Source organism: Polyergus mexicanus, unplaced genomic scaffold (genome assembly GCF_030449975.1).
Source record: "Polyergus mexicanus isolate NDT 795.1 unplaced genomic scaffold, iyPolMexi1.0 SCAF_15, whole genome shotgun sequence".
Lineage (NCBI taxonomy): Eukaryota > Metazoa > Arthropoda > Insecta > Hymenoptera > Formicidae > Polyergus > Polyergus mexicanus.
The window spans coordinates 5,566,899-5,584,032 of NW_027223335.1; the positions used below are offsets into that span (position 1 = coordinate 5,566,899).

The 17,134-nt window shown below is 35.9% G+C and overlaps 1 protein-coding gene across 1 annotated transcript in view; it reads left to right on the forward strand.

Annotated features, from left to right (window-relative positions):
• Positions 1-368: 368 nt before the first annotated feature.
• The window catches only part of LOC138940022 (latrophilin Cirl), a 517,985-nt gene continuing 501,219 nt past the window's right edge, over positions 369-17,134 (forward strand). Inside the window, exon 1 of the mRNA XM_070308486.1 lies at positions 369-436. The gene's annotated coding sequence lies outside the window, so the exon portion shown is untranslated. The remainder of the gene's footprint in view (positions 437-17,134) is intronic.

The following is a 17,134-nucleotide window of genomic DNA, read 5'->3' on the forward strand; positions in this document are numbered from 1 at the left end:
CAAACACATATTGTATTATCCGGATATAACTTTAACTTATATATTTATTCTTCGATTACGTGTATATTATATTTTGGTGTATCAATTACGTTTTAACGTAATATAGTAGATGCAATAGTAATCGTCCTCTGAAACCAGAATGTATATTATTTGTGTGAAATTGGCTGCACCAATTCTAACCTAATTTAATCGAATAAATCATGTAAACATATTTTTCTCATTGTTTCAGTAGCAACATAATGAAATGTATATCGTATGCGATTAATATCGGAAGTGCTATCCAAAGTACCGCGATCATTATATTCTGATTGATCGTAGTTTTTGTTTTCGCGAGTGAAAAAAAAAAAGGATGAACAATTTAAGAGAGAAGGAGAAAGGGAAGGAGGAGGAAGAGGAGGCTTGATGGTGGCATCGTGCGAGGCAAAGCAACCATGAGGTGAGTTATTTACTTGTTATATGTGAAATTCGTTTATTTATCTCCGTAATAATGATGCATTCTATATTATTCCCTATCCATTCTGTGAACGTATATTTTGCGTAGTTATTTGTAGCGTCGATATATTACAATTATATTTTATTCGAATAAAAAGTCGATTATAAATTGAGCATAAAATTATCTGGAATCAATAATGGGATGTGAATTAAAATATCTCTTACACGAAAATGGTCACTGAGTAAATTAGTAATTAATTCGTAGTCCTTTTGTTTGATACTTAAATTATGCATGCTGGTGTAACCCATTGTTCTCCGCAAAATTACCGTTAACGGAAACAATCGAAGAAATAAAACACTTGCACGTGGGGAATGGAGCAATGGGCTCTAGCTATTTAATAATTCCGCTCGATATCACGAATCGCCCGTAATGCGACCGTATTGCTTGCATAACAACGTTAATAACACTCAACGTCAATGGAATCTATAATCGAATTACAACACTGCCATCCTACCACATCAGCCCTTGATGCTGTAATTCCGAAATATATCGAACGGGCGGAAACCGCGAATTTTGCGCCCGAGCTATCCGCACGCGAAAATCATTTTCGTACAGATATGAATATTTGCAATTACATTGGCACTCGTAACGATGTTGTATCGCGAATTCAGGCTGATGTGTCGCGAATATTTATATTTCGATACCAGCGCACGTTGTGTTTTAAGTCTATCAGAGAGTATACCAAACCTTCATTTATATTAAAAGCGACAATTTTCGTTTAATATCTTTTTTACGAATCGTTCATAAAAATGATAAATAATCGAACAATTTTCAATTTATTTTTTACGGATTATTCCTACATAAATAAAAAAGATTATTGGCATTTTTTTTATGGTCGTTTTAAAACATGATCATAAAACATTTCATTTTTGAAGTGAGTTCCGTATTTTAAATTATACGACGATTTATTTTCTATCACATTTCCAACTTAATCCTTTAATGAATATAAAAATAATTTACTCATCCATTATCGATGCCAATATATCCATCTGCATATTAACTTTATAAAAATAAACAATATTATTGAAAATATAAGATAATTAAAAATGTCTGTGATAATTAAAAACGTAAAATTTGTGAATGATTAAGTTATTACATGTAACTTTTATTATTTCTAATTTTGCATATCTCGAGTTGTAAAATAATTTGGTTTATTTAAATTTATTTTTATATCTTTTATCTAAAAAAATACAACTCACACATTAAGATATACCATATATCTTATTTTCTTGCAAGCCACAGAATAATATTGATTATTCTGATGGTTGCTAAAATAAAGGATATGAAGATGATTGCGTAGAAGACAAAAAAATATCAGGATAATTTAAAACGATAGCTATGGATTAACAGAATATAAGAGATCGTCGTGACAACATAATCATTTAAGCGCATATTTTCTAGCTTATTGTTTAATAAAACAAATGCTTCGACGTTATGACGTCGTGCTTGATGTGTGGTCGTAGCATAATAAGCAACGTTAGCTCGTTAATAAGAATTAATATTAATAGTTCATTAATAGTTTATTAATAAGAATTATAATTACAGAAGATGCATTTGCCAAATCAATATCGGAATAAAGATGAAAAATATTGAAAATATGATGCTTGACCGCGCGAAATAAATATTAATTGGCATTGACTGCGTTCGCGAATCTAGAGGAGTATTTTTCTAGTAACTATAGAGAATTCTATATTAATATTAAATGCAAATTTTTTTTTTTTTTTTTTCATAGATGAAATCTACTTAATTCATCTTATATTCTTATATCTTATTTTAATTCTGAATCAGATTCTAATAAAAATCAAGATAATTAACATCGGCAATTAAGTTCAATTAAGAAATGATTAATAGGCTTGTAATTCTAAATAAGAATAGTTAATGTTATGTATAATAAATTAGCGAATTAGCTTCGTTTGCATCGGTCAAAGGAGATCAGGAGATACCTGAGCGAATCTCCGCTACTTTATATTCTCCATGTATGATAAGCTCTTCCGTGTCCCGAAATTCTCAAACACGTCAATTCTTCTTGGAGGAAAGGGTTAAGTGGCCAACCTAAGACGCAAAAAAAGGAGCTGAGATCAATTCGTTCCCGATACGCCGCGGTAACGATCTCGATTTTTCTATCTCGAGGAAAAAGATTGGACAGGCGAAGAAGGGGAGCAAAAAAAAGTAACAAAGGGGCTATCGTTCAATCGAGAACACGTATGTGTGCGCGTGTGAGTGCGAGAATGGTGAAGATTTATGACAAAAAAACTGACAAAAATATTCGCAATAACTCGATAAGAGGCGATGACTGCTATAAGTGATAACAATCCATTTACGTAATTAGGATAATATACCATTCCATGGACAACAGTAGGAAAAATATAAAATAAAAATAACAAAAATATTTTTTATATCCGCATATTATATATATATATCTATATGTATATTTTGTATACTTAAGCAAGTTTTAGATAGATTAATATTTCATCGCGATGTTGCATTATCTCGGCTAATTGTTTCCTTCTGATTTAACTTCTTTCTCGTGAAAAAGGAAACCAGGTCGACACATGAGTTTATTAAAGGGAATGGGAAGCCTTTTATACAGCCAATCGATCGTAACGATACCCAGCTACGTTCCTGGCACATCTTTGTGCGCTCTTGGAAATTTTATAGTCCGCGACAAGTTCACGCACGCGGAATACATGCTATTTAACGCGGCGTAAATGACGATACTTTGCTTCAGTCTCGATAGCAATTTCACACGGTAATTTGCCGATAAAGTAAAAGTTTTCCCCTCTTGTTTTACATAATTTTTTTCAAAGCTCTGTGCAATATATAATGTAAAGTTGCAAAAATTTACTATTATTTTTCATGCGTGAATATATTAATATTGATTAATATTTTTCTATGTATCGAAATATAAATAAATACATTACGGTATTAACAATATTACTAAAAAAAGAATAATCTTATACGAAAGAATGTGTGAATAAAAATTGTAGAACCAAATTCTTTTATGGAAGATTTTATAGTTTTAAGAAAACAGATTTCAAGATATTGATGTGCTTTAGAAATCTTGAGGGTAGCAATAGATTTGAAATATTATTCTTTTGTTTCGTAGCTAATCGATTTAAGTCTGCCTACGAGAAACTACAGTATCATTTCCTCATCCGCTTTTTATTCCTTTATTATGCGCGCAGAAACTTAGACAGGTAGCAAAGCTCGTTCTATAAATATCAGAGAAAGGAGTGTCGCGTGAAGACAAAGGGAGCAAATGAACAATATTCTAATCGATCGACCGGAAAAAAATTCTCAACCCCCATAAGAGCCTTTTTCCTATCTCTCGCGTGCAACATCGATCCTCGACGAGGATTTCTTTCCGCGTCGACTAAAATTGAAAACAGCCTCTAACTTGCGTCGCTGATTGTTCTTGCGGGAGATGCGATAGATTATCGATTATAATTGAAAGAGCGAAATGTCGCGAAAGAGTTAAGTGATCGATCTTATATATTTATTTATTTTCGTCCAGATATTTGTGCAATTATTTAAATCGCGATTGATCGTACTGCATAATTCGCGCGCGATAAACGTTCGGCCTTCCTTCCGCATGCGTTTCATTCGCATGCACGGAAATGCGGTCGCTACCGAATGTTGTTAAGCGGAAGGAACACAACAGGGAGCAGTAGGTACGCCCGGCGCGAGTTTAATAACGGCTTGGTATGATAATTGAGGCATAAAAGATCGAGTAATCTGACACGGTGCGATTGGCTAAAGAATGGAGATGGATACATTCGTCGCACAGGGCCGCGTGTTTAAAGGATTGCAAGAAAAGCCTATAAAATTTTTCTATGTGAAAAATCTAACATTGATAAAGAAATATTGATTTTATGTTATAATTCTTTCATGAGGCAAAAAGGGCTTTACATATCGCATACTATAAAATATACTACTGTATAGTGTTCAAGTTTTATCGCATTAGCTGTTGAAAAGTAATGAAATTGTTTCATAATTGCTTTTAAATCGATTTTCTTTTGTAGAAAATTTGGCAATACCTTCTATTATACAAATATTAGATTCTTAAATTATTCAAAAATGAAATTTCAAGACATTCTTACTAGATGGAAGAAGATGTCTCTCTCTCTCTCTTTCTCGTTCTTTCTAGTTAATTTTACATAAACCTTATTTAAGTAAAGCTTTGAAAAAGTAAAAAGTTGTTTCGAAATTTTTAAACTTGCCGTCGATTCTATAAAAAGATTCATTTGCGAATGTCCAATCTTTACAAAACAGAAAATACTTTTTAAAATTGAACTTTGAACGATTCCTTCAAAATCTTAAGACACGATAAAATTATATTTTTCAAAGACAGCGTGGAATATATAATTATAGCGGCCTGGTTTTTTTTTTTTTTTTTTTTTTTTTTTTTTTTTTTTTTTCGAGAACACCGTATGCGGCCCTGAACCTTCGCATCTCGGGCCCCGCTCGGCTCTATTACATACGCGTTGTACGTGCAAGTCAATTTACGGCGGAAAGTAGCTACGTGAAATTGTTTCGTTCTAAGATAGCGGGTTAATTTAGCCTCAGATTCCATGACGGTGGCAAAGGAGAACAGCGCTGCATGAGGGTCCGCGGGGGTGGGTGAAAGCAATGGGAGGCCTTCAATTCCTCATACGCGGCATTCCTATTCCTCTACTACCTATCACGCAAATCGGAATGAAATTTTCCGCGAGCAAACGCGAACGTGGGTGCGCGCGGTTTCTCGGTTAGGGTTATTAAATTAGACGGTTATTACGGGCGGTCCCAGGGAAGCAAGAAACGAGCGAGCGAGGTCAATGGAGGAACTGGGAAAGGGCGTTGAGGAAGAATCGGCGGTCATTGTACCTCGATGAGATCAATTAAAGCCTATAATCAAATATGATTTTTTTGTCAACTGCATTCAAAATTATCTCTTTATTATAACATCATTATCATCATATCGTTACATATTACAACGTATTGATCGCTATAAAAATGTTATTAAATTAAATAGATTTTTTCAGTTTGCTAAAATCTATTTACTTTATAGTTAAAAATTTCAATTATGTGAGATATTCAATATTCAATCGTTAGTTTTTCAATCATATTTTATATCAGATTTTAATAGTTACGAATTAAAAACTAATGAGAGATTTAGACTTGTCAGAAATAGCCTGTTAGAAAATAATTAAAATATAGATATAATAGAAAAGAGGAAAAATTTCAATTTGTAGGAATAATTTTTTAACACGCGCAATATTTATCCTTTTATCTTCAAGTAGTGTTGTGTGTGCGCAGGTGTCGCGTTTCTAAAATATAAAATCTCCAGAGTGTTTGCGTAAAACTCCACACACGCGTCAATCCACTTCCGCGATACCGCAGCGAGTCGCGGATTTAAACGCGACGAACACTTCCGCCGATAGACCCATCACGGCCGTGACGGTGATGCGCCCTTTGCATGTCGGCATCCGCGTTAAAGCTTCGGGCAGACCAAATGACCAGTCATAAAATTTATAATGAGCCAGGCCCACGGCCTGATCGGTCCGTTCTTTAGTGCGCGCTTCTCTTCTTGTCTCCTCGTCGTTTCTTCGTCTTCTCTCGTGCTCTTGTCGGGATTCTTTGGAGCTCTCTGGGTCTCGGTCCTTTTTCCTCTTCCCGACTGTCCCTTCCCTCCCCCGCCTTACTCTGGTTCCTTAGCCGATTCGGCCGATGGCAATCCATCCATCCCTCTCGCGTCCGCGGGTTTCTTCGATACAAACTGTACCCGGGTACAGTCGAGATAATGAAAAGGCGCTCTCTTATTCAGAGGAACTTGTGGAATCCGTGCTGGTGCATTGTGCTAGCCGCTATTATCTCGCCCGCGAAAACTTCGAAACAACAACGGCGGCGACGATCCCGCGTTTTTCGTGTCCCGCGTTCTCGAGATCTCGCTTGCGAGACACTATGTAAATAATGAGTACCCCTCTCAGAACGGATGGGAGGTCGGGAGCGATTTTCAAGACGCCTTAGTACTTGGGCAAACTCGGTCGTTTGCGAAAGGTTGCGTATTTCAATCAAACGGAAGGATCGAGGGATTGGGAGAGAGAGGTTTCTTTAATTGCGTTTCTCGTACTCACGCAATGAATTAAACATTGGCATCCAACGATGTATTGCATTGATAAAAAGATTTAAAGTAATGTAAATGGAATTTACACTTATATTGCATTAGAATGGAGAACATTTTGAGCGCAGATGCATTTTTACAATTATAACGAGAACAAGTATATAAATATTTTTAGAATGAATCCTTTTACTTTTATATCCTCAATTTGTTACAAATATTTTTCACATATTAAATGAAATTTTGAATAATCTTGATAATGGTTGACAATAATTTTCATATTTACGTGAACTACATTACTAAATAATAATTGCCATATTCGAAATTGTACAATAGTTACTGGTATAATAATCTCTGATAATTTTCCGTTAACATCCTGAAAAATCTCTTTTACTCCGACGCGTTTTGCATAACGTATGTTGGAATAAGAAAACAGACGATATATAGGAACTGCGAGAAATTATAACATGTTTTGTGTTTGCGACGCGCACTGTACGCACTGTACATCGAAGAAATAAAAAAAAAAAAGGGACAACAGAACCAAGTAGAAGAAGAGAAAGAAGAAGCGGAAGAGAGAGAGAGAGAGAGAGAGAGAGAGAGAGAGAGAGAGAGAGAGAAAAGAAAAGTGAGACAGAGGCCAGTCGTCCCATGGCGTGCGATCTATAGAACGGCCGATTTTTTTTCCATCCTTTTTCATTCCTGCCTCCCGTGCCCCCGGTGGGTTCCTCCGTCTCTCTTTCGCCTTCTGTCTTCGTCGAAAGTCACCGCATGCATGCTCTTCATCTTCTCTGCTGCCTCTCATCCTTTTTCTCTGCACCGATCGTCCGACCAACGTTCCGTCTCGCTCGAGTCTTTCCCCTTCGCCTTTTTCCCTTGGCCCCCTGCCTCACGTGCGTGTACCCGACCATTCTTTTGTCGAACCTCTTCCTCCTTTCGTTGCCACTCTTCGTAGGGCGAGGGTGCCGCGGCGTGGCGGGACACTTACGCAGATGGAAGAAGAGAAGCGCAGAGCGCGCCGGAATTACGGCGAGCGTAAAGTCGTGCGGCTAATGAAGTCGCAATTCAGCGTTTTACCATTAGCCGATTCCGTCGTAAGTCTCACTGGATTGGGAAAGGATCTGTGGGGAAAGAATGCAAGGCTCGAAGGGAGACGCACCGGAATTTATATCCGGTGTGCGTCAAGACGTGCCGCGATAGATTGCGAGAGTAAAATCGCGATATCGCGGTTTCCGCGATTAATCGATGTAATTTGGGCACACGAAACACTTCTTTTTACATTTAACAACTTTTTTTTTACGTTTTAAATAAAAAATTTTATTTTCAAGATAGGAAAGATTTTAGAAATCTTCTTATAAATATAAATTTATAAATTTTCTACAAAAAAGAAAAAATGTTCATAAAGTGTTTGTGATGATCTATAAAATAGTGAACAGCTCTCTTTCTCACTTATTCAATTATATCATTATTGCATACAGAAATACTAGAATATTGTGGTTCAGTATAGATATATCGGATTAAATATATATATGCAAAGCTTTTTTTTTTTTTTTTTGTATCGCGTCTTGTTAAAATTGTAATTAATATCGCATAAATATAGTTCCCTATATTTTTAGGAAAATATCTCACAGAAGTTTTAAATTCTATATGTACAGTATGTGTGTGTAAGATAAAAATGTATATATATATATATATATTTAAAAATCCTCAAAAAAAATATCGAACCGCTACCTCGTTGGAATATAATAGATGGAAAATACGAGTGAAAATATTCTCGACGAAAATAAACACAGAAGTCAATAGATCCTGTTTGCGTTCCACCCGCGGGTTGCATTTCGACACGGTCGGTATTTTATGCATTTCGACAGAATACTGAAATTTTCATTACGGTTTACTCCTGGTGCGCGGCAAGAAACAAGGAAATGAGGATTCCATCGATTTAACAGCTTCCTTCGGAATGCCGGCGCGTCCTCGCGTCGTATTACAAAACCACTTGGCACGTGTTAGCATGGATGCAAATATTGCATCCTTGCAGACTAACGCGATATCAGGCTTGGCGTGCAAAAAGCGGAAGCCTCTTAACGATACTTTCGCTTATACGTTAAAATCTATAATCGTGACTAGTAACTTCGGTGCAGGCTCGGCTTCGCGTCATCTCATATGTCCGATGGAGCTTAGGATTTTCAATATCTTCGAATTTATATCGCGATTTTTTTGCAAGCAGATTTTAATCACGTAAATAAATTCTGAAAACATTCAAAAAGGAATATAAGTAACGCATAAGTATACTTAAGCGATCAAGATTTATCTTACATAAAATTTGCAAAGAATTTATTGCTGATGCTACATTAGCGAAGCATGAATTTTATGCTAATATATTATTTGAATATATATATCACATTGTGAGAAAGATTAGAATTCCACCGAGAGAGATCTTTCAATTTTATTTATTAAAAGAACAGTTTATGACTCCCCAGTCTTTGTTTTAAATATTTTTGAACGTTTACATACTTAAAATTATCCTACATCTCTTCTATTCTATTTATTATTTTTTACTAAACAATTTTTTTAAACTTTTATGTTAATGGTCATAACAATGTTTATGTATACAATATGTAGTCAATTATATTATTCCGATTTTGTTAGCTTAATGTTTAGGATTTGCGATAATAGCAATGTGCCAATATTCCGATTACGTCGTTATACGATTTTTTATACTCGTCGCGCGCGCATGTTCACGGATGATTATTCATGGACGGCTCCGGTCGAGAACGAACGAGCAATTATACTGGAGCGTGTAATCGCCACCGGTAGCATGCGCTTTACGCCGATCGTAAGAAAGTTTGCATCGCCGTATGGAACTTGGCGCTGATTAGCGAACTAACTTGGTCATCGACGCAGGCCGTCATCGTGCAACGTCGTAGCTGCAGCAGCAGCAGCAGCAGCAGCTACGATGCAAGAAAGGCGTTAAGTGAATTTTGCGAGTCAGGCTTTATGACGAGGATTTTATTGAAAAGCCGTGGCTGGTAATTGCGCCATTCCGTTCGTTATAACTTGCGAGAAATAATAACTCTCATTCTCTTACTCGATAATAAAAATGTTAAATGTCGGCCGATTACGGTCTATCTTGGTCTATCTTGACGGGGTACGTCAGCGGGAATTTTGTGAAAAAAAAATTCTCGTTACCATTTTACTCTCTCTCTACGACGCCGATTAGATCCAATTTGTACATTAAATATAATTACGATCTGCTATCAGATGTGCACAGAATAGTTTAAATTATTTTTTAAGAGTGATTGTTTTTTCTTGAGAAAAAAATGATACGAATATTATACACTTTTATCATAGATTGTACAAAGACTTATTTATATCGAACATTGAAGACAAATAATTAAAAAAAAAAAAAAAAAATGTGTGTGACTTGGAATATTAATTCTTAATATTACGAATATAATATCAATATAATATTAAAAAAATATAATATTTTTTTGGTCAATATTTATTTCTTTTTTAATGCTTTTTATGCTTTTTCGGATCGTTACTTAAATAGTGACAATTTTATCTTATCACGTGCTAGTATACACATGAGTGTGCACGCATTATACGTGTAAAAGCGGTCGCGAAAACGTGCGTTTATTGTCCTGTCGGGCGTTGTTAGCAACTGCGCGCAACAAGACATCAGTTTATTGCTGCCGAGGGACATTTTCTCCCCATACCGCCGTCCTGTCATGTTCGCGTATATCTACATAAGGGTGAGGGAGTCGAAAGTTATCTCCACGATGCTCTGATGAATGGCAAGATAGATCATGACATAATAAAAATAAAATAAAATCAATTATGTGACTTTTACTTATTACTCTTTATAGTTTACTATATTTTTTAGAATAGGAAAGTTGTTGTTTCTCTTTGCCTATACATGAATGCACATTACTTCTTATAATTTCAGAATATCACAGAAAATTCAGAGAAATAAAACTAATACTATACTAATAATTTATGATAATAAACGGATAATTTCTCATTTTTATTGAAAGCAATTTAAGTTTTATTAATTTTTCGAGCTATAAAGCTTCAGTTTTATTTGTGGGATCGAATATAAAATTAATAAGTTCACGCACAATCCGGTTCAATCTTCATTCTTAAACGCTTTTATCTCATCAAAAATTGTTTATGTGACAATATAACGCGCATATATTTTTTAGATGTATTCTGTTACACTGTTACAATTTTAATAAAACAGAAAAATATTTCTTCACAAAAATTGCTACTCGTAATATGCAAAGTGACAAAATTGACATCACGAGAGAACGAAAATGCCATGCGAAATGTGTTAAAAATTGAATCATACTTATGTGCATACATACAGTGGAAAATAAAAATGATATCGCGTAGAGAATTGTGTGTCGTGATTTCCGCAGAAGCGTCAAGATAAAACTTGGAGAAAATACATCGAGAGTGTTTGAGGTTTCGCTGTTTTAGACATTCTCGACATTTGCCAGGATCTGGATATCAATTCAACTATTTCAGAAACAGCCTAAGAAGGAACGCGATTTCTTTTCGTTCGTGGATCAATTTTTCCTCGTACAACAAACGGGAATGAGGGAAGAGTTGAACAAAGCACGGATACTACAACGCGGATTTTCTGATTTTTTTCGAGAAAATAAATAGAAGCCTTGTCATTTTCTCAAGTTTTATTAATAGAATTGTTTCTCTCAAGAGTTTCTGTACTTAGAAATGCATTTGCAATTTTTTACTTTTTTTTAATACTGCAATGATTACGCAAGAATAAAATAAAGATGTAAATATATGATAAATATACTTTTATCGAATTTTTATTACAAATCTACATGTTTCCAATATATTTTTCCTGTATTAAGATACATATGATAATACATTAAAAGTAAAAAAGATGCATGTAACTAATTATTTTATATACAGTATGGTGTAAGAGAATGGTTATACATAATTATTTATTTATCTAGTAAAGGAAATTAAAAAATTAATTTTATAATATATGTAATTATGAAAAAATAATTGCCAGTTGAAAGGACTGTTCGTTCGAATGTGAAATCTTTATTGATTTAGGATATCGGTTATTTACTTATACTTTTTTTTTTCAATAAAGTCATATATTATTTCACGAAGGCGTAATCCTAACGAAAGCGCGTTTGCCTAGAAAATCGTTGATGCAGACGCAGCGTACAATGCTCGACAGCCGGCTTCGATTATAATGACAATCGACATAATAAATCACGAGGGTTCGTCAGGGGTGTTGAGAAATGGGAAAGAAAAAGAGAGGGAATGCACGCGATGTAACACGAAGGGGCTGCAGGGGAAAGAAAGAGAGTGCAAGCGACGGGAAGAGCAATATGCGGGTCTCGATCCGCGTTAACAAATGTCTCTATCCCGTGGCAACGTGTTTCTATAACACGGTAACCCCCGATGAGCCGTAAAAATCGTGAATTGGGGTAGGTCCTCTGGCGCGGCACACATGGCGTTAATTCGTCGCTTTGTATATGTACCTGTATACGTGCACACTTTGCTTGCGTAGAGAGATGAACGTAGCACGGATGGAAAGCCCGCGCTGCGATTATCGCGTCACCGCTTTGAGAAATGGGAAAATTATGCTCCCATTTCTGAGAGGCAACGTCGCCGCTCGATATCCGCGATTGGCCCGACGGTTTATTAGAGCGCTCGTAATTACGCGAGCTGCGGGATTAATAATAAGAAGCCGAGCGGCTTGTGAGTAGGCACGAGCGTTTCGCTTCGTCGAAGCGATTTTACGACTTAAAGCCGTACGTGAGTCGGGCGAGTGTTTTACGTCCGCGTTAAAAGTTAGCCCTCGCGTTTGAAAGCTCGGCTGATGTCGCGTGTTCAGCGAATTTGACGTGTTTCATTAATTAGGCGATATGGGAGTGGAAAACTTTGATTTGGGACTTAATTTTTCATTTCTCTTAAAACTTATACACGATACACTTGAAGATTTTGTTATTTTTATTAAGAGAAATATTTAATCGAGACGTGTATGAGTTTGCTGACTATTACACTTTCGTAAAGTTGATGCTTGCGTTTAAAAGTTAAGTCAACGTCGCATATTTATATTAGAAATGTTGCATTAATTTGTCACTAGTAAGGAATTTTACTTCGAAAATAAAAATTTCTCCCTCTTTTAGAACTTATATAATATTTCAAATATAACATATTTGAAATATGCAATTTATTATTTCTATTTAAAAGTTTCCATTTGCTGTTGTGTTTAATAAATAATAGCGAAAGCTTCATTTACGCTAGATATCAAGATTCTAGATAATGAAGATCTATACGATAAGAAATGTCGAAATACGATAAAAAAATGTCAATATTTCAAAGTATCGATCGCACGTCACAGATACTTGTCATTCAGGCAGCCGGCGATTGCACATTCGTGTTCACCATCTGCCTTCGTTCCTCTGGAATGCGCCTCCGTTCCAAGGATTACGTATTAGTCCGGCATATAGCGTCCGACGTCCTTACAAACGAGTCGAGCCACACGCCGCAACTTTGTAGCTAAGACGTAGCACGGGAGATGGGCATTCCGGTTCTCCGCTCCCGCCTCCTCTGTCAGAGCCGCCGTGAGTCGGCGAACCGGTTGCTCCTCTTATCGCCACAAATTCGATAAATCCCTGGGAATCGACCGGCGTTCTCTTCGATCGCTATGCGTACGCGCTCATTTAACGGGGTAAACAGAGCGAAAGTCATGGAATCGTGTAAAATTGCGAAACGACACCGTATTTGTACGACCTCGCGCATCGACGCGAGAAGCAATTATTACGGCCTCGTAATTTATCGATCTCGTATTATCACGTATAATCGCGAGTTCAACCACAGAAATAAACGGTCAGTTTATTGGAGCAATTAAAGGAGTCGTTATATATCTCGCTTTTGATCTCGTAAGAAATCTTATGTTAGCGAAAAAATATCATATGACACTGTGAAAATTAAACTGTTAATACCTGAATGTTTAAAAATAAATACAATAATTTCATTATTTCAAACATCTTTAAAGAGAAATCGCGATTAAAAATTTTGTTCAGCGTTTTCGGAATTTAATTTGGTGTTTAAAAAATTATTATTTATTGTTAATGGATGCAATTATAGCAAAGAGTATTGACTGATGGAAAATTTTACCTTGTTAAAAGAGACTCTAGTTTCATACACATGTCAATGAACTTTAACCTTACAAGAATATCTCGTTATACTATCTTATTTATTTGTTATTATTAATTAATGTTACTGTCTAAAAAAAGACACGAGGAATCAATTACACCGTAGTTAGGCTTAATTAAGCAAAATTGAGAAAATTGCGATTAAATTTAATTTTAGAGATTATTACTGTTCTTATTAATGATAAATAATTTATGTAATCGTAGATAGATAGGACATTATTTTAATAGTATAAAAAAAAACTAAATTAAATAGCAAAAACTTAATACATAAAACTTGCCCTATTATAGTATGCGCGCGGACGATTGTTTATCTTTTGCATACGTAGATTCTTTGATAAGGAAAATTATCATGGTATGTATAGAATATTATTAAATTAGCTTCTTTTTTTGCTCTTTTAAAAAATATTTCAATTTTATGTTCCCTTTTATAGTTACATCAACACACACTTATCAATGTTTTCGTATCGATGTTTATTACTTCGATCATTTGTAATGATAACTTCCTTTCAAATCTCGATTAATTCACCTTTAGTACCGTTTAGCTTGCAATTCAGCGTACTGTATACTCTGAAAATTGGCGAGCTGTCTAACCGAGATCTCGATCGGGGGCTCGCGCGAAAATTGGAGCGGATTAATCGAGCGCAACTCTGTCGAAAGTTGCCGCTAATCGAGCGGCGTGCGAGCCTAGCTTAAAGGGCCGATGATGAAGGTAATCAGCCCACTCTGTCGGCTAATGTAAGTGGTGATTTAGCGCGCGCGGAATCGATAAAATTAAAATACACGTCAGTTAAACGCCAGCCCGGCCAAATTGTCGTTTAAGTATAGTCCGCGTGTTTGCGATGTCGGCAAAACACGCCAGCCGATTCCGATGAGATGAACCGCTGGCTGTACGCGTAAGCTTCGATTGCAATTGGATTGCAACACGATTGCCGATAACGAATCATATAGTCTCTCGTGAACAATGATAGATGGAAAAGATGATAGAAACTCCATATAACTTACATTTTATATATAAAGCGTCTTATTCAAGCGTCTCAAAAATGCATAAATAGCGATAATATTTTTCAATATAATATATTTGTACATTAAATATATTAAAACGTATTATATATTTAATCGAATCTGAAATTAATCCGTTTTAACAGATTAATTATTATTTATGATTAGTCAATTGTTAAACATACGTACAAATAGTATTGCATTGATAACTATTGCCATATAATTTTTTTCTCAACACCCTGTATAATGCAAATGTCATCGCGATACAGCGCAATGAGTCAGGATACAATCAGCGATCTGTTACAAAGTGATACATCGGTGTTACCGGCATGACTCGGCGCGTATCGCATCGGCACTCGATTATCACTCGCGAGAGAGAGAGATAAAACGAGAATAAAAGAGAGAAAGATAGATAAATCGAGACGTATGTATAAAAGCGGCACAATCATCGAGGCTGATGCAATTTTTTTGTGATGCGTCGCACCTCGCAATTTTCACAGAGATTCACTATAGTCATCGTTTATCGCGCCCGGTTTGTTCTTACCATAAATAGGGGATACAATCTGGGTAAATATCAAGCCTTTCATTACCTCGGTACATTGTCGCTTAATTAAACATTCACTCCGTTTTGTTCCATGTTAATCGCTGCGACACAAAAGTATACACCATGATAAGAAATCATTTTTCCGATGCTCCTGATTGTGAGTTAAATTTTAGAACATATATATAAGCAATACAGTTCGATCGCGATGCTAAACATTTTTTTAAAAATGTGGCATGGTAAAATTACGATAATTGCCGACGTCATTAGTATCGATAAAACGTTTTATTCTTGTGAAAATTGTAGTAAAGATTGAAATTTGCATTGTGCCATATGCAGCGTTTCCTACGTTCGCGAAATAAAAGTTCGCGCAGTTCCAAATTTATAATTCGCAGCTCCAAGATTTTTTGAGATTCTCGATTAAATTAGATACGTAGTTTCGTGACAAAAGATATCCGACATCGTTCTTATCTCTAGACTAAACTGTCCAATTTTCATGCCGAATGATATCATTGCGAGGCATTATCGTCGATCGTAGTTGATGCACCGATTGGTGCGACTGTTATTCCGGTGATGGCGAACGCAATTGTACGCTGACAGTGTTCGTATAGATTATAGATAGCTATCTGGGAATCTCGAGTGTCTACGGCTAGCCATCTCCGGATACGGAGTCCGCGCGAAATGAACAGCGGCGGTCGAAGTGGTTCGCCGAGCGTCTAAGATGCGTTGACAGTGTCCGACGACGGGACGGTCCCCTTGTTCGTGTTACACGTTGTTCCAAATAATATCGTCTCGTTCAGGATGCGCGACGAAGAGACATATATTTAGCCTATATTAATATTTAGATCATGTTCGTTTGAAGCTATATTAATTATCAACGTTAATTAACGTTTCTCTAACAATATTACGGCATAATAATATTGCAACGCGTGATATTTGTAAAGTAAACGGCAGAATAATTGTGAGACAAGTAAACGCGAGAATAATTTAAATAACGCAGCACATATACGCATGTGTATAATAGAATATTATATTACAATAATTTTATAGAAATATTTAAGCGCCTGTGCGACTAATGATTACGTTTGTTGAATAGGACCATACCATATTGTTGGTTAACATTAATTTTGAGATTTGTATCTCAAGTTTAGAATATACATGTTTTTACACTATCTAGAACTTGAACGAAATAGATTTGGCTTATGAAGTAACTAATAAAATATTCATCTCGTTAAACTTTACATAATTATAGACATAGAATTGCATTTAAGATGCATCTTTTTTTTTTATTTCTGCTTCGTCGTATATGTTTCTGCTTCCTTCTTTAATAAATGGCAAAATTTATATTCTAGCAGCATGTACCTACTTTGCAATTAACAGCAATCGTGAATTCAGGCTTTATCGATTACAGCATAATATAATCTTACCGAAGAGTTCATTACGAATTTCGTTTTAACGAAGGGGGACTTCCTTATTTAGCAGAATGAGGAGTCGCGTTGAGTCAGCCTGTAATTGTAACCCGTTTAACAAGCAATTCGCCGTCGTAGAGCATGCATATCTAGATGAACATACCGAGGTTTGAGGTCGATTCAGCGCAGCCCGAGATCGTTGCAGATGCGTATACGCATACCCGTGTTTGCGGTATTACGTGATTAAATCCCGGTAATTCCTGCCGCGTCTCTACATTCCCTCCGACAAGTAATCTTTGCATAGGCATGTATTTACGAAGAGATCACACCAACGTGACAATCCCTCTTTTTTCCTCCTTCTTTTTTTTCTATCGTAAGATGTAAAATACACCG